At 49.1% G+C, this 22,697-nt stretch overlaps 1 pseudogene; it reads left to right on the top strand.

The window, feature by feature from the left end:
* The window catches only part of LOC120021083, a 105,304-nt pseudogene that overhangs the window by 26,900 nt on the left and 55,707 nt on the right, over positions 1-22,697 (top strand).

The following is a 22,697-nucleotide window of genomic DNA, read 5'->3' as shown; positions in this document are numbered from 1 at the left end:
AGCGGGGGGGGCGGGGCTGTTGGCCAAGGTTGGAGTCGCCAGGAGGAAGGCGTGGCCAGCCGTTGAGAAATGCTTGTTGAAGTTTTCGATTATCACGGATTTATCGGTGGTGACCGTGTTACCTAGCCTCAGTGCAGTGGGCAGCTGGGAGGAGGTGCTCTTGTTCTCCATGGACTTTACAGTATCCCAGAACTTTTTGGAGTTAGAGCTACAGGATGCAAATTTCTGCTTGAAAAAGCTGGCCTTTGCTTTCCTGACTGACTGCGTGTATTGGTTCTTGACTTCCCTGAACAGTTGCATATCGCGGGGGCTCTTCGTTGCTATTGCAGTTCGCCACAGGATGTTTTTGTGCTGGTCGAGGGCAGTCAGGTCTGGAGTGAACCAAGGGCTATATCTGTTCTTAGTTCTGCATTTTTTGAACGGAGCATGCTTGTCTAATATGGTGAGGAAGTAACTTTTAAAGAGTGACCAGGCATCCTCAACTGACGGGATGAGGTCAATATCCTTCCAGGGTACCCGGGCCAGGTCGATTAGAAAGGCCTGCTCGCAGAAGTGTTTTAGGGAGCGTTTGACAGTGATGAGGGGTGGTCGTTTGACCGCGGACCCGTAGCGGATACAGGCAATGAGGCAGTGATCGCTGAGATCTTGATTGAAGACAGCAGAGGTGTATTTGGAGGGCAAGTTGGTCAGGATAATGTCTATTAGGGTGCCCATGTTTACGGATTTAGGGCTGTACCTGGTGGGTTCCTTGATGATTTGTGTGAGATTGAGGGCATCTAGCTTAGATTGTAGGACTGCCGGGGTGTTAAGCATATCCCAGTTTAGGTCACCTAACAGAACAAACTCTGAAGCTAGATGGGGAGCGATCAATTCACAGATGGTGTCCAGGGCACAGCTGGGAGCTGAGGGGGGTCGGTAGCAGGCGGCAACAGTGAGAGACATATTTCTGGAGAGATTAATTTTTAAAATTAGAAGTTCGAACTGTTTGGGCATAGACCTGGAAAGTATGACAGAACTTTGCAGGCTATCTCTGCAGTAGATTGCAACTCCTCCCCCTTTGGCAGTTCTATCTTGACGGAAAGTGTTATAGTTGGGTATGGCAATCTCAGAACTTTTGGTGGCCTTCCTAAGCCAGGATTCAGACACGGCAAGGACATCAGGGTTGGCAGAGTGTGCTAAAGCGGTGAGTAAGACAAACTTAGGGAGGAGGCTTCTGATGTTGACATGCATGAGGCCAAGGCTTTTTCGATCACAGAAGTCAACAAATGAGGGTGCCTGGGGACATGCAGGGCCTTGGTTTACCTCCACATCACCCGAGGAACAGAGGAGTAGTAGGATGAGGGTGCGGCTAAAGGCTATCAAAACTGGTCGCCTAGAGCGTTGGGGACAAGGAATAAAAGGAGCAGATTTATGGGCGTGGTAGAATAGATTCTGGGCATAATGTGCAGACAGGGGTATGGTGGGGCACGGGTACAGCGGAGGCAAGCCCAGGCGCTGGGTGATGATAAGAGAGGTTGTATCTCTGGACATGCTGGTCTCAATGGGTGAGGTCACCGCATGTGTGGGAGGTGGGACAAAGGAGGTATCAGAGGTACGGAGAGTGGAACTACGGGGTCCATTGCAAACCAAAACAATGATAACTAGCCTGAACAACAGTATACAAGGCATATTGATATTTGAGAGAGACATACAGTAAGGCATAAAGTGATTGCAGGTCTTGATTGGGAGAGCTAGCTAAAACAACAGGTGAGATAACAGCAGCTAGTCAGCTAACACAGCAACAGCAGGTAAAAATGGCGACGACTAGGCAGAGAGGGTCGGATTAACTACACACAGAGCCTGAGTTAAAACACAGAGCCGACAGATAAAACACAAATAAACAGAATGGAGTACCGTGAATTAATGGACAGTCAGGCAGGCATCAGCTATGTAGCCAAGTGATCATAGTGTCCAGGGGGCAGCCGTAGATGGAGCAGGGAAGCCGCCACTACGCTAGCACGCGGCGTTTAAAGTTAGTAGCCCGGGGGGTGGTCTGCTCAGACGGAGGGGGTCTGCTCAGACGGAGGCCGGTTGAGGGCACAGCGGATGGGGTATTCGTCTGCAGACCAGACGTGGTCGTGTCGACAGAGAATCCAAGCTGGATGGCGATGGCGAAAGAGGTATTGTAGAATTGTGTTTGCTAACTGGTGCTAGCTTCGTGGCAGTGGCGTTAGCTGCAAGCTAGCTGTGAGGATCAGAAGTAGTGGCTCAGGGATTACGGCAGGAATCCGGCGTTGTTGTGGAGAGACAGTTCGATGCTGGTAAATTGGTGAGTAATATCCAGGCTAATAACAGGGCTGGTGTCTGTGCAGAAGGTAAAAGCTGCTAGATGTGTTGAAGCACATCCATTCACATTATCCACCCATCATTTATACTTCTTCTATATAAACTGGGTGGTTCGAGCCCTGAATGCTGATTGGCTGAAAGCCGTGGTATGTTGGCCATATACCACACCCCCTCAGGCCTTATTGCTATTATATAACGCTTGTGAAGGTACTTTGCAGAGTGTGCAGTATTTCTGTTTAAAAACCAGCGATCCCGTCTCCTATATCCCATATCTCACTCCATTGGTTTAGGATTGATTTGAACTGCCAGCCCCCACTGCCAAGCCCTCTCCTAGTAAATACATCTTCAATTACATAAACAGTCCATCCTGCAGTCAATCTCTCCGAGGCGTGGACTATTCGGAGGGGTGTGGTTTGGAGTGGGGTGGGAGAGGGCGTTTTGGAGTGCAGCTTGACTTCTCCTTTATTGTGAAAGTCCATTTCAAGGATGTCACCTCAAGCCCATTCGTTTGGATAATGAGCCCTATAAAGCACATTTATAACTCTTGACATAACAAGCAGAGAGATTCCCCACCGTTTCCCCTCTGTCTGAGACGAACAAGGCAGGAAGGTCACACTGCTGCTGCTGCTCAGAGAGGTCTGGGGGTGCAGAGAGGACTTGGGGCTCAGAGAGGACTGGGGGCTCTGAAAGGACTGGGGGCTCAGGGAAGACTGGTGGCACAGAGAGGACTGGGTGCTCAGAGAGGACTAGGGGCGCAGAGTGGACTGGGGCACAGAGAGGACGGTGACTCAGAGAGGACTGGGGGCTCAGGGAGGACTGGGGGCTCAGGAAGGACTGGGGTCACAGAGAGGACTAGGGGCGCAGAGGGGACTGGGGGCGCAGAGAGGACTGGGGGCTCAGAGAGGACTGGGGGCACAGAGAGGACTAGGGGCTCAGAGAGGACTAGGGGTGCAGAGAGGACTGGGGCACAGAGAGGACTAGGGGCGCAGAGTGGACTGGGGGCGCAGAGAGGACTGGGGGCTCAGGAAGACTGGGGGCACAGAGAGGACTGGGGGTGCAGAGAGGACTGGGGCACAGAGAGGACGGTGGCTCAGAGAGGACTGGGGGCTCAGGGAGGACTGGGGGCACAGAGAGGACTGGGGGTGCAGAGAGGACTGGGGCACAGAGAGGACGGTGGCTCAGAGAGGACTGGGGGCTCAGGGAGGACTGGGGGCTCAGAGAGCCTCTACCCCCCCCCCCATTTAACTCAGATGGCACCAATCTGGCTAATTGTGTGAGTTCTGTTTTGTGCTGGCATTGTTTTGGTAATAAAAGAGAAGGCATCCAGCTCTGGATTTTCTTATAAAGATGAATGAATCGGCCCAGGCCGTTTGGATTTGTGTTTTGACGTTGGTGCATTGAGAAGCTGCCAAAACAATACTTCTCTTTTGTGCTGGACTATAGACTGTAATGTTCTTAGGCACAGATGTCAACTCCCTTTCCTGGCGGAGGTCGTTAATTAAGCCTGTGTCATGAATCATACATACAGCTAAGTTTCGTAGGTGTTTGTTATAACAATGATGTTTTTATTAAGCAGTACCACTTTTTAATTGTATGTGTTTTTCAATGGATGTAAATGAAAACAGCAGCAACATATTTTCACTAGGCCTATTTCATTCACTTCTTCCTTGTTCCAGGTGCAAAACTGTGATTGACACTCATGGCCAGAGAATCAGTTGCAGTCACTTTGTGGTGGAGGATGAGGACATCGGGGCAGACCAGAGGAAGAACACCTATTCCAGGTGAGATTGGCTTCCAGTACTCCTCCTCATCACCTTCCCTTCATAGTCATTGATACTGCTCTCACTCACTGTTTCAGGCTTCATTTAGTGAGAACAATGCATAGCCTACATAGAGGTGACATTTCTCCTTGGAGTCAACTTGAGAGGAGGGTCTCAGTGCCGATAAGAGGGATCTTTTCTCAGGTCTTTATGTTGTGGGACAGTTTCAGTGGCGTCATGGTGAAAGGGCTGATTATCCCAGACACACTCCACAGACCCGGCTGCAGGTGACTGGGCTCTGCTCTGCTCTGCCCACCACACCGCTCCTGCCTGTCTGCCTGCCTGCCTCCGTCAATGGTGACCTTGACATTTACACCACTGACCCCAATTAGAGCATGACTAATGCTCTTAAAGACAGCAGCGCAGAATGCTGTCTTCTGCCCACCCCAGCCACTGTTCTGTTGTAGCATGGCCCAGACTGGACTGTCTCACAGCCAAAATCTACCACAACAAAGAACAGAGAACAGAGAAAAAAGGAAAACAGTGCAGTAATAATCTAATATTGGTGCTGCTGTTTTTCTTATGTCCTCCCTCCCCTTTCCTCTCTTTCATCCATCTTCTCATTTCACATGCATATATCCAGAGCGGTTCTCGTCACAGACCGGTCAGTTCTGCCGTTGGAATCTGACCAGCAGGTAGTGAGTGTACTGTTCCTCTCCATACGGCTCATCCCCTGTTCCTCTCCATACGGCTCATCCCCTGTTCCTCTCCATACGGCTCATCCCCTGTTCCTCTCCATACGGCTCATCCCCTGTTCCTCTCCATACGGCTCATCCCCTGTTCCTCTCCATACGGCTCATCCCCTGTTCCTCTCCATACGGCTCATCCCCTGTTCCTCTCCATACGGCTCATCCCCTGTTCCTCTCCATACGGCTCATCCCCTGTTCCTCTCCATACGGCTCATCCCCTGTTCCTCTCCATATGTCTCATCCCCTGTTCCTCTCCATACGGCTCATCCCCTGTTCCTCTCCATACGGCTCATCCCCTTTTCCTCTCCATACGGCTCATCCCCTGTTCCTCTCCATACGGCTCATCCCCTGTTCCTCTCCATACGTCTCATCCCCTGTTCCTCTCCATACGGCTCATCCCCTGTTCCTCTCCATACGGCTCATCCCCTGTTCCTCTCCATACGGCTCATCCCCTGTTCCTCTCCAAACGGCTCATCCCCTGTTCCTCTCCATACGGCTCATCCCCTGTTCCTCTCCATACGGCTCATCCCCTTTTCCTCTCCATACGGCTCATCCCCTGTTCTTCTCCATACGTCTCATCCCCTGTTCTTCTCCATACGGCTCATCCCCTGTTCCTCTCCATACGTCTCATCCCCTGTTCCTCTCCATACGGCTCATCCCCTGTTCCTCTCCATACGGCTTATCCCCTGTTCTTCTCCATACGGCTCATCCCCTGTTCCTCTCCATACGGCTCATCCCCTGTTCTTCTCCATACGGCTCATCCCCTGTTCCTATCCATACGGCTCATCCCCTGTTCCTCTCCATACGGCTCATCCCCTGTTCCTCTCCATACGGCTCATCCCCTGTACCTCTCCAAACGGCTCATCCCCTGTTCTGTCCCATACGGCTCATCCCTTGTTCTGTCCCATACAGCTCATCCCCTGTCCTCTCCATATGGCTCATCCCCTGTTCCTCTCCATACGGCTCACCCCCTGTTCTGTCCCATATGGATCATCCCCTGTTCCTCTCCATACGGCTCATCCCCTGTTCCTCTCCATATGGCTCATCCCCTGTTCTGTCCCATACGGCTCATCCCCTGTCCCTCTCCATACGACTCATCGCCCTTTCTGTCCCATACGGCTCATCCCCTGTTCTCTCCCATACGGCTCATCCCCTGTCCCTCTCCATATGGCTCATCCCCTGTTCCTCTCCATACGGCTCATCCCCTGTTCCTCTCCATACGGCTCATCCCCTGTTCTGTCCCTTACGGCTCATCCCCTGTTCCTCTCCATACGGCTCATCCCCTGTTCCTCTCCATACGGCTCATCCCCTGTTCTCTCCCATACGGCTCATCCCCTGTCCCTCTCCATATGGCTCATCCCCTGTTCCTCTCCATACGGCTCATCCCCTGTTCTGTCCCTTACGGCTCATCCCCTGTTCCTCTCCATACGGCTCATCCCCTGTTCCTCTCCATACGGCTCATCCCCTGTTCTCTCCCATACGGCTCATCCCCTGTCCCTCTCCATATGGCTCATCCCCTGTCCCTCTCCATACAGCTCATCCCCTGTTCCTCTCCATACGGCTCATCCCCTGTTCCTCTCCATACGGCTCATCCCCTGTTCTGTCCCTTACGGCTCATCACATGTTCCTCTCCATACGGCTCATCCCCTGTTCTGTCCCATACGGCTCATCCCCTGTTCCTCTCCATATGGCTCATCCCCTGTCCCTCTCCATACAGCTCATCCCCTGTTCCTCTCCATACGGCTCATCCCCTGTTCCTCTCCATACGGCTCATCCCCTGTTCTGTCCCTTACGGCTCATCACATGTTCCTCTCCATACGGCTCATCCCCTGTTCTGTCCCATACGGCTCATCCCCTGTTCCTCTCCATACGGCTCATCCCCTGTCCTCTCCATACGGCTCATCCCCTGTTCCTCTCCATACGTCTCATCCCCTGTGCCTCTCCATACGGCTCATCCCCTGTTCTGTCCCATACGACTCATCCCCTGTTCCTCTCCATACGGCTCATCCCCTGTACCTCTCCATACGGCTCATCCCCTGTTCTGTCCCATACGACTCATCCCCTGTTCCTCTCCATACGGCTCATCCCCTGTACCTCTCCATACGGCTCATCCCCTTTTCCTCTCCATACGGCTCATCCCCTGTTCCTCTCCATACGGCTCATCCCCTGTTCCTCTCCATACGGCTCATCCTCTGTTCTGTCCCATATGGCTCATCCCCTGTCCTCTCCATACGGCTCATCCCCTGTTCCTCTCCATACGGCTCATCCCCTGTCCTCTCCATACGGCTCATCCCCTGTTCTGTCCCACACGGCTCATCCCCTTTTCCTCTCCATATGGCTCATCCCCTGTTCTGTCCCATACGGCTCATCCCCTGTTCCTCTCCATACGGCTCATCCCCTGTTCCTCTCCATACGGCTCATCCCCTGTTCCTCTCCATACGTCTCATCCTCTGTTCCTCTCAATACGACTCATCCCCTGTTCCTCTCCATACGTCTCATCCCCTGTTCCTCTCCATACGACTCATCCCCTGTACCTCTCCATACGGCTCATCCCCTGTACCTCTCCATACGGCTCATCCCCTGTTCCTCTCCATACGGCTCATCCCCTGTTCCTCTCCAAACGCTCATCCCCTGTCCCTCTCCATACGGCTCATCCCCTGTTCCTCTCCATACGGCTCATCACCTGTTCTTCTCCATACGGCTCATCCCCTGTTCCTCTCCATACGGCACATCACCTATTGTGTCCCATACGGCTCATCCCCTGTTCCTCTCCATACGGCTCATCCCCTGTTCCTCTCTATACGGCTCATCCCCTGTTCCTCTCCATACGGCTCATCCCCTGTTCCTCTCCATACGGCTCATCCCCTGTTCCTCTCCAAACGGCTCATCCCCTGTTCTGTCCCATACGGCTCATCCCCTGTCCTCTCCATATGACTCATCCCCTGTTCTGTCCCATACGGCTCATCCCTTGTTCTGTCCCATACAGCTCATCCCCTGTTCCTCTCCATATGGCTCATCCCCTGTTCCTCTCCATACGGCTCACCCCCTGTTCTGTCCCATATGGATCATCCCCTGTTCCTCTCCATACGGCTCATCCCCTGTCCTCTCCATATGGCTCATCCCCTGTTCTGTCCTATACGGCTCATCCCCTGTCCCTCTCCATACGACTCATCGCCCTTTCTGTCCCATACGGCTCATCCCCTGTTCTCTCCCATACGGCTCATCCCCTGTCCCTCTCCATACGGCTCATCCCCTGTTCCTCTCCATACGGCTCATCCCCTGTTCTCTCCCATACGGCTCATCCCCTGTCCCTCTCCATATGGCTCATCCCCTGTCCCTCTCCATACAGCTCATCCCCTGTTCCTCTCCATACGGCTCATCCCCTGTTCCTCTCCATACGGCTCATCCCCTGTTCTGTCCCATACGGCTCATCCCCTGTTCCTCTCCATACGGCTCATCCCCTGTCCTCTCCATACGGCTCATCCCCTGTTCCTCTCCATACGTCTCATCCCCTGTGCCTCTCCATACGGCTCATCCCCTGTTCTGTCCCATACGACTCATCCCCTGTTCCTCTCCATACGACTCATCCCCTGTACCTCTCCATACGGCTCATCCCCTTTTCCTCTCCATACGGCTCATCCCCTGTTCCTCTCCAAACGGCTCATCCCCTGTTCCTCTCCATACGGCTCATCCCCTGTACCTCTCCATACGACTCATCCCCTGTTCCTCTCCATACGTCTCATCCCCTGTTCCTCTCCATACGGCTCATCCCCTTTTCCTCTCCATTCAGCTCATCCCCTGTTCCTCTCCATTCGGCTCATCCCCTGTTCCTCTCCATACGGCTCATCCCCTGTTCCTCTCCATTCGGCTCATCCCCTGTTCCTCTCCATACGGCTCATCCCCTTTTCCTCTCCATACGGCTCATCCCCTTTTCCTCTCCATACGGCTCATCCCCTGTTCCTCTCCATACGTCTCATCCCCTGTGCCTCTCCATACGGCTCATCCCCTGTTCTGTCCCATACGACTCATCCCCTGTTCCTCTCCATACGACTCATCCCCTGTACCTCTCCATACGGCTCATCCCCTTTTCCTCTCCATACGGCTCATCCCCTGTTCCTCTCCAAACGGCTCATCCCCTGTTCCTCTCCATACGGCTCATCCCCTGTACCTCTCCATACGACTCATCCCCTGTTCCTCTCCATACGGCTCATCCCCTGTTCCTCTCCATACGGCTCATCCCCTTTTCCTCTCCATTCGGCTCATCCCCTTTTCCTCTCCATACGGCTCATCCCCTGTTCTTCTCCATACGACTCATCCCCTGTTCCTCTCCATATGGCTCATCCCCTGTTCTGTCCCATACGACTCATCCCCTGTACCTCTCCATACGGCTCATCCCCTGTTCCTCTCCATACGTCTCATCCCCTGTTCCTCTCCATACGACTCATCCCCTGTTCTTCTCCATACGACTCATCCCCTGTTCCTCTCCATACGGCTCATCCCCTGTTCTGTCCCATACGACTCATCTCCTGTTCTTCTCCATACGGCTCATCCCCTGTTCTTCTCCATACGGCTCATCCCCTGTTCTGTCCCATACGACTCATCCCCTGTTCCTCTCCATACGGCTCATCCCCTGTTCCTCTCCATACGTCTCATCCCCTGTCCTCTCCATACGACTCATCCCCTGTTCCTCTCCATACAGTGAGACTTTATGACATATTCAAAGGGCACACACATACATTTAAATTCAGATATCCAGTGTGGCTTAGCGTTATTCCTGCCAGGTCTGCACTTTAGCTACTCGTGTTGTTTTGCATTACATTCTATTCTATGCTCTATCACATTTGTATAGATTCTTGGTCCGCGTCCAAGAACAACAAAACATCCGAGCTGATTTGAGAGATCATTACAGTAGTCCTGACATGCAGCTGTCTACCATGAAGATGTCAAATCCATTGTGAAAAAACTAACCAGTTCAATGAAAGCTCCCTAATGCTGTTTGTTGTGACTGGTTTGGAATTTGATGAAATAATCTTACCGGCTGGAGAATGGGAATTGACATGCTAGCATTAGGTACGCTAATTTGAGTGCCAGTCTTCAATATGAATATGAAAAACATGGAATAATGGTTTAGAACACGCTGATAGAACTCTGATCAATCCAATTCCCTAAAGTGTCTGCAGAAAGAACATTTATCCATAGAATTTTCATCCCTCTTCGTGACACAAGTTAGGTTTCCCGGCTGAAATCCGTCTTTGAATATCACTCAGAAAGAAGACAGGGAAACCGTGTGTAATTTCTGCTCATTAGGTAGGAGGGAGAAGATGAAATTAATTTCTGTGTCTTGACACAGTGTGGAAATGGAATATTACATGACTGTGTGACAAAACGGAATTAAATATTCACTCTCTTTTTAATTAGCTGTTGGATGGTCCTGTGGAATGACAGTGTGGACCCAGGCAGATACAAAGGGAGATTGGCCCTGCTCTCCCTCTGTCCCCTGCTCTCTCCCAACATGGGATACACTGACTTTGCTTCCTTAAATTTGTCCACTTGATTAAAAAGGAGTGATCTCACTTCGGCCTCAGCCAGAAGGACATTATAATAACATCCAGGGGATTCATATAAAAGGATTACAGGGATCCATTACTTAGATCTGAAGTTTGGTAATAGGATTTAGGATAGTCTGGCAGACTTCATCAGGTCTACGTGTGTAGGTGCTGTACTTCTCTCTGTCCGCCTGTCTGACTGTGACGATCTACCTGTCTATCAAACTACCTGTCTGTCTGACTGTCTGTCAAATGACCTGTCTGTCTGTCTGCCTGTCTGTCAAACTACCTGTCTGTCTGTCTGTCTGTCTGTCTGTCTGTCTGTCTGTCTGTCTGTCTGTCTGTCTGTCTGTCTGTCTGTCTGTCAAACTACCTGTCTGCCTGCCTGCATGCCTGTCTGTCTGTCTAACTACCTGTCTGTCTGTCTGTCTAACTAATTGTCTGACTGTCTAACTACCTGTCTGACTGTCTTACTATATGGCTGTCTGACGGACTGTCTAACTACCTGTCTGTCTGACTGTCTGTCTAACTACCTGTCTGTCTGTCTGTCTAACTACCTGTCTGTCTGACTGTCTGTCTAACTCCCTGTCTGTCAAGCTACCTGTCTAACTACATGTCTGTCTAACTACCTGTCTGTTGAACTACCTGTCTATCTGTCAGTCTTTCTAACTACCTGTCTGTCTGTCAAACTACATGGCTGTCTGACTGTCTGCCAAACCACATGTCTGTCTGAGTGTCTGTCTAACTAATTGTCTGACTGTTTGTCTAACTACCTGTCTGTCAAACTATCTGTCTGTCTGACTGTCTGTCAAACTACCTGTCTGTCTGACTGTCTGTCAAACTACCTGTCTGTCTGACTGTCTGTCAAACTACCTGTCTGACTGTCTGTCTAACTACCGGTCTGTCTGACTGCCTGTCTGCCTGCCTGACTGTCTGTCTGTCTAACTACCTGGTTTGTCTGACTGTCTGTCTAACTACCTGTCTGTCTGTATAACTACCTGCCTGTCTGTCTGTCTGTCTGTCTGACTACCTGTCTGTCTGACTGTCTCTCTAACTACCTGTCAATCTGTCTGTCTGTCTGTCTGTCTGTCTGTCTGTCTGTCTGTCTGTCTGTCTGTCTGTCTGTCTGTCTGTCTAACTAGCTGCCTGCCTGCCTGTCTGTCTGTCTGCCTGACTGTCTGTCTAAATACCTGTCTGTCTGACTCTCTGTCTACCTACCGGTATGTCTGTCTAACTACCTGTCTGTCTGACTGTCTGTCTAACTACCTGTCTGTCAAGCTACCTGTCTAACTACATGTCTGTCTAACTACCTGTCTGTCAAATTACCTGTCTATCTGTCAGTCTTTCTAACTACCTGTCTGTCTGTCAAACTACATGGCTGTCTGACTGTCTGTCAAACCACCTGTCTGTCTGAGTGTTTGTCTAACTAATTGTCTGACGTTTTGTCTAACTACCTGTCTGTCAAACTACCTGTCTGTCTGACTGTCTGTCAAACTACCTGTCTGTCTGACTGTCTGTCTAACTACCGGTCTGTCTGACTAACTACCGTTCTGTCTGACTTCCTGCCTGTCTGTCAAACTGTCTGTCTGTCTGTCTGTCTGTCTGTCTGTCTGTCTGTCTGTCTGTCTGTCTGTCTGTCAAACTACCTGTCTGTCTAACTACCTGTCTGTCTGTCTGTATAACTACCTGTCTGTCTGTCTGTCATACTACCAGTCTGTCTGTCTGTCTGTCTGTCTGTCTGTCTGTCTGTCTGTCTGTCTAACTACCTGTCTGTCTGACTGTCTCTCTAACTACCTGTCTGTCTGTCTGTCTAACTGCCTGTCTGTCTGTCTGTCTGTCTGTCTGTCTGTCTGTCTGTCTGTCTGTCTAACTACCTGTCTGTCTGACTGTCTCTCTAACTACCTGTCTGTCTGTCTGTCTAACTGCCTGTCTGTCTGTCTGTCTGTCTGTCTGTCTGTCTGTCTGTCTGTCTGTCTGTCTGTCTGTCTAACTGCCTGCCTGCCTGACTGTCTGTCTAAATACCTGTCTGTCGGTCTGTCTAACTAGCTGTCTGTCTGCAGAACTTCTTGTCTTGTCTGTCTGTCTGTGTACTATAGATCTCCCTGGTCACTGTGCCTCCCGTGGAGCCTGGCGGTCCAGTGGTGCGCCTCAGAGCTCTGCTCTTCTACCATGACCTGCATGCCAGGCACCTGTGAGTCCAGCTGCACCTCGCCACCCACCGCCCAGGACAGGGGATAAGACGGAAGTAGAGCGGGGGTGAGGGGGTGGAAGTGGTATTAGACAGAGCCATTTACATAGAGGGCCGTTGTTTTAGAAATGTAATTCCATGATGCTTAGACGAGGCAGTGTTTCTGGCCGACCAGGTGACATCAGGGTTGTAAGGCAGACTAGAATTAATGGAAAAAATAAGACGGAAAACCAAGATTGAGGGAAGTAGGTCGGGTGAGTGAATGATAGTGTTCCTGAACCTTCCATCTCCTGTGTGTGTGTAGGGTTTTGGGTCAAACAATATATCCCCATTTTCCATTTGAATTGTGGCAACAGTGGCGACAGTGATGATGATGATTATATCGCTAACCGTATAGTTATTTATGAGTGTTATTGTTTTTAGCAATCCTGGTATTATTTCCCAGTCAGTCATCATACTTAGATAGATGAGCTATGGTGACGTCTGTCCAGTGGCCATCTCCATGGGGCTGGGGGGGGGACTCCTCAGAACTCCTCCACTCCCTCACTCTGGGGAATTTGTGCATGTGGTGTGTGTGTGTGTGATGGATAGCTGGAGCGTCCCTTAAGTAATGTAGTTCTACCTGAGTGGATCAGTTGCAATCATGAGATGATGATGAGCTTGACAGGCGTGCGATACACACACATACACACACACACACACACACACACACACAAAAGGAGAGGGACATATTTAATTAATCTGCATTGAACAATGCTTGCAGAGTTTACAGTTTACAGATTATCCATTTATACTGATGAATATATACCAGACCAATTTCATCTCCAAGATGGCGTAGCAGTGCAGACGTGTTTTTGTTCGTCCTCTCGTGTACTTTTGTATCTTTTGTATTTTTTTGTATATATTTCAAGTTTATTTTCAATCTCTTTTCCATTTTAAATTAAACATACCTTCCTTTAACTTGCCTCACCCAATGTGTTACGGAACCGCTATTTTTTTTTGACCTTATAGCCAGAACTACATCGGAAGCTAACCATCAGGAGCTAACCAGCTAATTAGCTATTTAGTCATTGTTAGCCACTGCTAGCGGCCTTTACCTTCTGCACAGACACAAACCCTTTTTTTAGCCTGGATAATACTTGCCGGCCTACCAATATCGGACTGTTTTTCCACTACAACGCCGGATTCCTGCCGTAACCCCTGGACCATTACACCTGATCTTCACAGCTAGCTAGCTGCCACCGAGTGACCCAGCGCTGCAGCTAGCCTTGAGCCAGGCCCACCTCCTGGCCTACTCAGTGTTCACCCGGACTCCACCCAAACACGGCTAGAATCCACTACTCCACCGGTTCCTTGCCGCTGCTACTGAGTGGCTGTAGTGGATAATGCCCCTGCCCCGAAGCTAGCACCAGTTAGCCGCGAGCCAGGCGCATCTCCCGGCTAGCAAAAGAAATTACTACAACAACAATACCTCTCTCGCCATCTGGCTTGGACCCCTTGTCGACACAGCGCCCCGTCGTACCACCTCAACTGGTCTGCAGACGAATACTCCATCAGCTGTGCCTGCAACCGGCCTCTGTCGGACGTCGGAGCAGACGCTTCTACTAGCCCCGGCCTGCTAACTTTAAACGCTGTGTCTCCTGCGTGCCAGCGTAGTAACGAACACCCCGCGGCTTCCCTACTCCATCTATTGCTGTTCACTGGACCCTATGATCACTTGGCTACATAGCTGATGCCTGCTGGACTGTTCATTAATCACGGTACTCCATTCTGTTTATTTTTGTTTATCTGTCAGCCCCAGCCGTGAACTCAGGCCCTGTGTGTAGCTAACCAACCCTCTTTGCCCATTCAACCCCATTTTACCAGTTGTTGTTGTCTTAACTGATTAGCTGTTGTTGTCTTACCCGTTGTTGTCTTAGCTAGCTCTCCCAATCAACACATGTGGCTGCTTTACGCCTCGCTTTATGTCTCTCTCAAATGTCAATATGCCCTGTTTACTGTTGTTTAGGATAGTTATCATTGTTTTGTTGAGATTTCCATACCCAACTACAACATTTTCCGCCAAGATAGAACTGCCAAAGGGGGAGGAGTTGGAATCTACTGCAGAGATAGCCTGCAAAGTTCTGTCATACTTTCCAGGTCTATGCCCAAACAGTTTGAATTTCTAATTTTAAAAATTAATCTCTCCAGAAATAAGTCTCTCACTATTGCCCCCTGTTATAGACCCCCCTCAGTTCCCAGCTGTGCCCCATCTATCTTCAGAGTTCGTTCTGTTAGGTGACCTAAACTGGGATGTGCTTAACACCCTGGCAGTCCTACAATCTAAGCTAGATGCCCTCAATCTCACACAAATCATCAAGGAACCCACCAGGTACAACCCTAAATCTGTAAATATGGGCACCCTCATAGTTATTATCCTGACCAACTTGCCCTCCAAATACACCTCTGCTGTTTTAAATCAGGATCTCAGCGATCACTGCCTTATTGCCTGCATCCGCTATGGGTCCGCGGTCAAACGCCCACCCCAAACGCTCCCTAAAACACTTTTGTGAGCAGGCCTTTCTAATCGACCTGGCCCGGGTATCCTGGAAGGATATTGACCTCATCCCGTCAGTCGAGGATGCCTGGTCGTTCTTTAAAAGAAACTTCCTCACCATCTTAAATAAGCATGCCCCTTTCAAAAAATGTAGAACTAAGAACAGATATAGCCCTTGGTTCACTCCAGACTTGACTGCCTTTGACCAGCACAAAAACATCCTGTGGCGGACTGCAATAGCATCAAATAGTCCCTGTGATATGCAACTGTTCAGGGAAGTCAGGAACCAATACACGCAGTCAGTCAGGAAAGCAAAGGCCAGCTTTTTCAAACAGAAATTTGCATCCTGTAGCTCTAACTCCAAAACGTTTTGGGACACAAAGCTGCCCACTGCACTGAGGCTAGGTAACACAGTCACCACCGATAAATCCATGATAATCGAAAATTTCAATAAGCATTTCTCTACGGCTGGCCATGCTTTCCTCCTGGCTACCCCAACCCCGGCCAACAGCTCCGCCCTCCCCGCAGCTACTTGCCCGATCCTCCCCAGCTTCTCCTTCCCCCAAATCCAGATAGCTGATGTTCTGAAAGAGCTGCAAAACCTGGACCCGTACAAATCAGCTGGGCTTGACAATCTGGACCCTCTCTTTCTAAAACTATCCGCCGCCATTGTTGCAACCCCTATTACCAGTCTGCTCAACCTATCTTTCGTGTCGTCCGAGATCCCTAAAGATTGTAAAGCTGCCGCGGTCATCCTCCTCTTCAAAGGGGGAGACACCCTGGACCCAAACTGTTACAGACCTATATCCATCCTGCCCTGCCTATCTAAGGTCTTCGAAAGCCAAGTCAACAAACAAATCACTGACCATTTTGAATCCCACCGTACCTTCTCCGCTGTGCAATCCGGTTTCCGAGCTGGTCACTGCTGCACCTCAGCTACGCTCAAGGTACTAAACGATATCATAACCGCCATCGATAAAAGACAGTACTGTGCCGCTGTCTTCATCGACCTGGCCAAGGCTTTCGACTCCGTCAATCACCGTATTCTAATCGGCAGACTCAATAGCCTTGGTTTCTCAAATGACTGCCTCGCCTGGTTCACCAACTACTTTGCAGACAGAGTTCAGTGTGTTAAATTGGAGGGCCTGTTGTCCGGACCCTGGCAGTCTCTATGAGGGTACCACAGAGTTCAATTCTCGGACCGACTCTTTTCTCTGTATATATCAATGATGTCACTCTTGCTGCGGGTGATTCCCTGATCCACCTCTATGCAGACGACACCATTCTGTATACATCTGGCCCTTCTTTGGACACTGTGTTATCTAACCTCCAAACGAGCTTCAATGCCATACAACACTCCTTCCGTGGCCTCCAACTGCTCTTATACGCTACTAAAACCAAATGCATGCTTTTCAACCGTTCACTGCCTGCACCCGCCGGACTAGCGTCACTACCCTGGACGGTTCTGAGCTAGAATATGTGGACAACTACAAATACATAGGTGTCTGGCTAGACTGTTAACTCTACTTCCAGACTCATTTTAAACATCTCCAATCCAAAATCAAATCTAGAATTGGCTTCCTATTTCGCAACAAAGCCTCCTTCACTCACGCCTCCAAACTTACCCTAGTAAAACTGACTATCCTACCGATCCACGACTTCGGCAATGTCATCTCCAAAATAGCTTCCAATACTCTACTCAACAAACTGGATGCAGTCTATCCCAGTGCAATCTGTTTTGTTACCAAAGCCCCTTATACCACCCACCACTGCGACCTGTATGCTCTAGCCAGCTGGCCCTCGCTACATATTCGTCGCCAGACCCACTGGCTCCAGGTCATCTATAAGTCTATGCTAGGTAAAGCTCCCCCTTATCTCAGCTTACTGGTCACGATAACAACACCCACCCGCAGCACACGCTCCAGCAGGTATATCTCACTGGTCATCCCCAAAGCCAACACCTCCTTTGGCCGAATTTCCTTCCAGTTCTCTGCTGCCAGTGACTGGAACGAATTGCAAAAATTGCTGAAGCTGGAGACTTATATTTCCCTCACTAACTTTAAACATCAGCTATCTGAGCAGCTAACCGATCGCTGCAGCTGTACATAGTCCATCTGTAAATAACCCACCCAATCTACCTACCTCATCCCCATACTGTTTTTATTTACTTTCTGCTCTTTTGCACACCAGTATCTCTACTTGCACATCATCATCTGCTCATTATTCACTCCAGTGTTCATCTGCTAAAATGTCATTACTTCGCTACCAAGGCCTATTTATTGCCTACCTCCTCATGCCATTTGCACACACTGTATATAGACTTTCTTGTGTTATTGAATGTACGCTTGTTTATTCCATGTGTAACTCTGTGTTGTTGTTTGTGTCGCACTGCTTTGCTTTGTCTTGGCCAGGTCGCAGTTGTAAATGAGAACTTTTTCTCAACTTGCTTACCTGGTTAAATGAAGGTGAAATAATATATATATTTTTTTTAAATCTGAGTGTCTTCCTCAATGGCACCTTGGCTTCCTAGGATTTGAACTAGCAACCCTATGGGAACAATGGGGTTGTGCAATTTCAAATAGAACATTGGCCACGAAATGAGCTGTCTTAACAGTAAAGAGTTCTCTCCCTGGGTACTTTAAAACTGAAAAGCCTGTAGACAGCACATATGCACCAGATACTCCAACTCCTTCAGTCATTTTCCACAGAATAAGCATCAAGTGTCTCAGTCGACAGCCCTGCTGTACAACAGAGTGGTGTCTGTCCTCCAGACAGAGTAGTGTCTGTCCTCCCAATAGAATAGTGTCTGTCCTCCAGACAGAGTAGTGTCTGTCCTCTAGACAGAGCAGTGTCTGTCCTCCCGACAGAGTAGTGTCTGTCCTCCCGATAGAGTAGTGTCTGTCCTCCAGACAGAGTAGTGTCTGTCTTCCCAACAGAGTAGTGTCTGTCCTCCCGATAGAGTAGTGTCTGTCCTCCCGACAGAGTAGTGTCTGTCCTCCCGATAGAGTAGTGTCTGTCCTCCAGACAGAGTAGTGTCTGTCCTCCAGAGAGAGTAGTGTCTGTCCTCCAGACAGAGTAGTGTCTGTCCTCTAGACAGAGTAGTGTCTGTCCTCATGATAGAGTAGTGTCTGTCCTCCCGGTAGAGTAGTGTATGTCTTCCAGACAGAGTAGTGTCTGTCCTCCCGATAGAGTAGAGTCTGTCCTCCCGATAGAGTAGTGTCTGTCATCCCGGTAGAGTAGTGCCTGTACTCCCGATAGTGTCTGTCCTCCAAACAGAGTAGTGCCTGTCCTCCCGACAGAGTACTGTCTGTCCTCCCCATAGTGTCTGTCCTCCAAACAGAGTAGTGTCTGTCCTCCAGACAGAGTAGTGTCTGTCCTCCCTACAGAGTAGTGTCTGTCCTCTCGACAGAGTAGTGTCTGACCTCCCGATAGAGTAGTGTCTGTCCTCCCGACAGAGTAGTGTCTGTCCTCCCGATAGAGTAGTGTCTGTCCTCTAGACAGAGTAGTGTCTGTCCTCCCTATAGAGTAGTGTCTGTCCTCCCGACAGAGTAGTGTCTGTCCTCCAGACAGAGTAGTGTCTGTCCTCCAGACAGAGTAGTGTCTGTCCTCCCGATAGAGTAGTGTCTGTCCTCTAGACAGAGTAGTGTCTGTTCTCCCGATAGAGTAGTGTCTGTTCTCCCGATAGAGTAGTTTCTGTCCTCCCGACAGAGTAGTGTCTGTCATCTCGACAGAGCAGTGTCTGTCCTCCCGATAGAATAGTGTCTGTCCTCCAAACAGAGTAGTGTCTGTCTTCCCGATATAGTGTCTGTCCTCTCGACAGAGTTGTGTCTGTCTTCCCGATAGAATAGTGTCCGTCCTCCCGACAGAGTAGTGTCTGTCCTCCAGACAGAGTAGTGTCTGTCCTCCAGATAGAGTAGTGTCTGTCCTCCCGACAGAGTAGTGTCTGTCCTCCCGATAGAGTAGTGTCTGTCCTCCCGATAGAGTAGTGTCTGTCCTCTAGACAGAGCAGAATCTGTCCTCCCGACAGAGTAGTGTCTGTCCTCCCGACAGAGTAGTGTCTGTCCTCCCAATAGAATAGTGTCTGTCCTCCCAATAGAATAGTGTCTGTCCTCCCAACAGAGTAGTGTCTTTCCTCCCGATAGAGTAGTGTCTGTTCTCTAGACAGAGTAGTGTCTGTCCTCCCGATAGTGTAGTGTCTGTTGTCCCGACAGAGTGGTGTCTGTCCTCCCGACAGAGTAGTGTCTGTCCTCCCGACAGAGTAGTGTCTGTCCTCCCGATAGAATAGTGTCTGTCCTCCCGACAGAGTAGTGTCTGTCCTCTAGACAGAGTAGTGTCTGTCCTCCCGACAGAGTATTGTCTGTCCTCCCGATAGAATAGTGTCTGTCCTCCCGACAGAGTAGTGTCTGTCCTCCCGATAGAGTAGTGTCTGTCCTCCCGATAGAATAGTGTCTGTCCTCCCGACAGAGTAGTGTCCCAGTGTGAGGAGAGTATGACACGTCCTCTGAGCTGCATCTTGGAGCACTGATGTTCCCTATGTCCATGGAGCCTATGGCAATGACGCACCGCGTATCCCACTGGGGAGGACCTGTATCTGCCACCCCCCCTCCCAGGCCAGCACGGGACAGTTAGGAGCTATCGGGTTCCCTTTGAATCCTCGCACCTGCCACCATTAACATGGTGTTCAGAATACTGCCCTCCAGGAGGGGAGCTGAACCCCCTCTGAGGTCCAACATCATGCATCCAGAGCCCAGCTCCCTCCAACCCACCCTCTCTGGCCACTTCTCATGGAATAGTCCCTGCCATGCTGCGGAGGAGAAACCCTCATCGGCAGTGTGTTAAGGAACAGGTTGTTAGGAAACTGACTGTGGAGGGTAATTAGACAATGTTCCATCTCTTTAGGGAAGGTTCGTCTCACTCTCTACAGGACAGATGGAAAATGGGCTGATGTAGTCGTGGAGAACATTTGCTAATGAGGAGAAGATGATATTCTGCTTGGCTAATGACACAGGGTTGTATGTGTGTGTACATGCACCTGACGTGTTCCTCCTGCTCTGCCTCTGCCCAAGAAGACTTGGCTCCTGTGGTGTCCAGGCTGTTCTACACACCAGCTAGTCCTGGAGAGGAACCTACGGAAGGTACACTAGTAAACTCTCATCTGACCCCCCGTTTCACCGTCAAATATCTAACCTTACCTCTCTCTTGATTGATTTCCATATCATCACCTTCACTGTCAATGCTTGATACAAAATAATGTGCGTTTTTAAGTACCTCATAATATCCTTTCTTAAAGAAGAGAGATCTGGCTGGTTTGTAGTTGGCTGAGGCTGCACTGACATTTATCGGGGTTGCATGGAGACATTATCAGTAATAACAATGATTGATATTGATGGCTGCATGCCAGACTGGCATCAGGCTGTTGTCCCATTGATTCCCATTACCTTCTGTCAGGCTCTGCTTGGTTCCTTGATAGTAAGTTAGCACATGACCTCAGATGGAACATCCTTATTACAAGAAATGATGGAAATACTGTTTCAACATGTCTCTGTGGAGATGTTTTTATAGACCTAGCTATATCCTTAAGGGTTCATTCCTTGTTGTGAAGATGCATTGTTTTGGTCAACGTTGTCATTTTTTCCCCCTAGGTTTTGGAACAACTTCTTATGGCTGCAAGGGGCAGTATTGAGTAGCCAGTTAAATCGTGCCCATTTCAAACGGCCTCGTACTCAATTCTTGCTCGTACAATATGCATATTATTATTACTATTGGATAGAAAACACTCTCTAGTTTCTAAAACCGTTTGAATTATTTCTCTGAGTGAAACAGAACTCATTCTGCAGCACATTTCCTGACCAGGAACTGGAATGTCAGAAATCGATGCTCTGTTCAACTTCCTGCCTATACATGGGCATGATACGTAAGAGTCTACGTACACTTCATACACCTTCCCCTGGTTGTCAAGAGGCGGTGAGAGAAAAAAATTCGTGTTTATCTTGGTCTGAGGTGGAATAAAAGCTCTTTGTTTGACGTGACCGTCCATTTCCTGTTTCTGGAGCGCGCGAAAGAGGACATGGATTTGCCTTCTGTTTAGCTGTCGTTATGAACGACTAACATCTCCGGGATAGATTTTATTTGATACATGTGACCATATCATCGTAAAGTATGTTTTTTCAATATAGTTTCATCAGATTATTGAAAAATTTTCGGGAGTTTTGCCGTGTTCCGTTCTCTGACTTTGTTGACGTTGGAGAGCTTTGTGCCACTTGGCAAGTGCGCTTCCTAAATCGAGAGGGAAAATGAAGGTTCTAAATCCAAACACCGACTGTTCTGGACAAAGGACACCTTGTCCAACATTCTGATGAAAGATCAGCAAAAGTAAGAAACATTTTATGATGCTATTTCATATATCTGTCGAACTGTGTACTAGTCGTGGGCGGCCAACGTTTTGGCTACTCTAAGCTATACCGAAGCTGCATAACGTAATGAAGTTATTTTTAGAATTCTAACACTGTGATTTCATTAATAACTAATGGATCTATCATTTCCTATACAACATGTATTTTTTTGTTATGTTTATGAATAGCTATTTGGTCAGAATATGTGTGTCAGAAAAAGTGTCAGTAAAATATCCGAACGTTGTGGGAAATAGTAGCTACGTTAGCATAATGGGTAACCACTGATTTCAGCTCTAAATATGCACATTTTTGAACAAAACATAAGTGTATGTATAACCTGATGTTATAGGACTGTCATCTGAGGAAGAAAATCAAGGTTAGTCAAAAATTATATATCTTTTGCCTGTTTGTTACGATCGCTTACTTTTGCTACTGGGAAATTGCTTGTGTTTTTGGCTATTGTGGCTACGCTAATATAACGCTATATTGTGTTTTCGCTGTAAAACACTTGATAAATCGGAAATATTGTCTGGAATCACAAGATGCCTGTCTTTCAATTGCTGTACACTATGTATTTTTCAGAAATGTTTTATGATGAGTATTTAGTTATTTGGCGTTGGTGTCTGTAATTTTTCTGTGATAGGTACAGGGGGTAGAGGGAGCAGGATGACTGGAGTGATGAGGTAGATATGTATAGGGGTAAGGTGACAGGGATACTGAGTGTGGAGGTAGATATGTACAGTGGGGTAAGGGTGACAGGATACTGGAGTGTGAGGTAGATATGTAATAGGGTAATGTACGGGATACTGGAGTGATGGGAGGTGGAGGATATGTATAGGGGTAAGGTGACAGGGTGTAGCGGTAGTGAGGTGGAGTTAGATATGTATAGGGGTAAGGGACAGGGATACTGGATGTGATGAAGGTAGATATGTATAGGGGTAGGTGACAGGTTACACTGGAGTGATGAGGTAGATTGTATGTGGGGGGTAAGGTGACAGGGATACTGGAGTGATGGGGTAGATATGTATAGGGGTAAGTGACAGGATACTGGAGTGATGGAGGTAGATATGTATAGGGTAAGGTGGACAGGGATACTGGAGTGATGGAGGTAGATTGTATAGGGGTAAGTGACAGGGATACTGGAGTGATGGAGGTAGATATGTATAGGGGTAAGGGGACAGGAACTGGAGTGATGGAGGTA

The sequence above is a fragment of the Salvelinus namaycush genome, chromosome 26 (genome assembly GCF_016432855.1).
Source record: "Salvelinus namaycush isolate Seneca chromosome 26, SaNama_1.0, whole genome shotgun sequence".
NCBI classification, from domain to species: Eukaryota; Metazoa; Chordata; class Actinopteri; order Salmoniformes; family Salmonidae; genus Salvelinus; species Salvelinus namaycush.
Note: the sequence above shows the minus strand (reverse complement) of the source record. Positions and strands in the feature narration are given on the sequence as shown.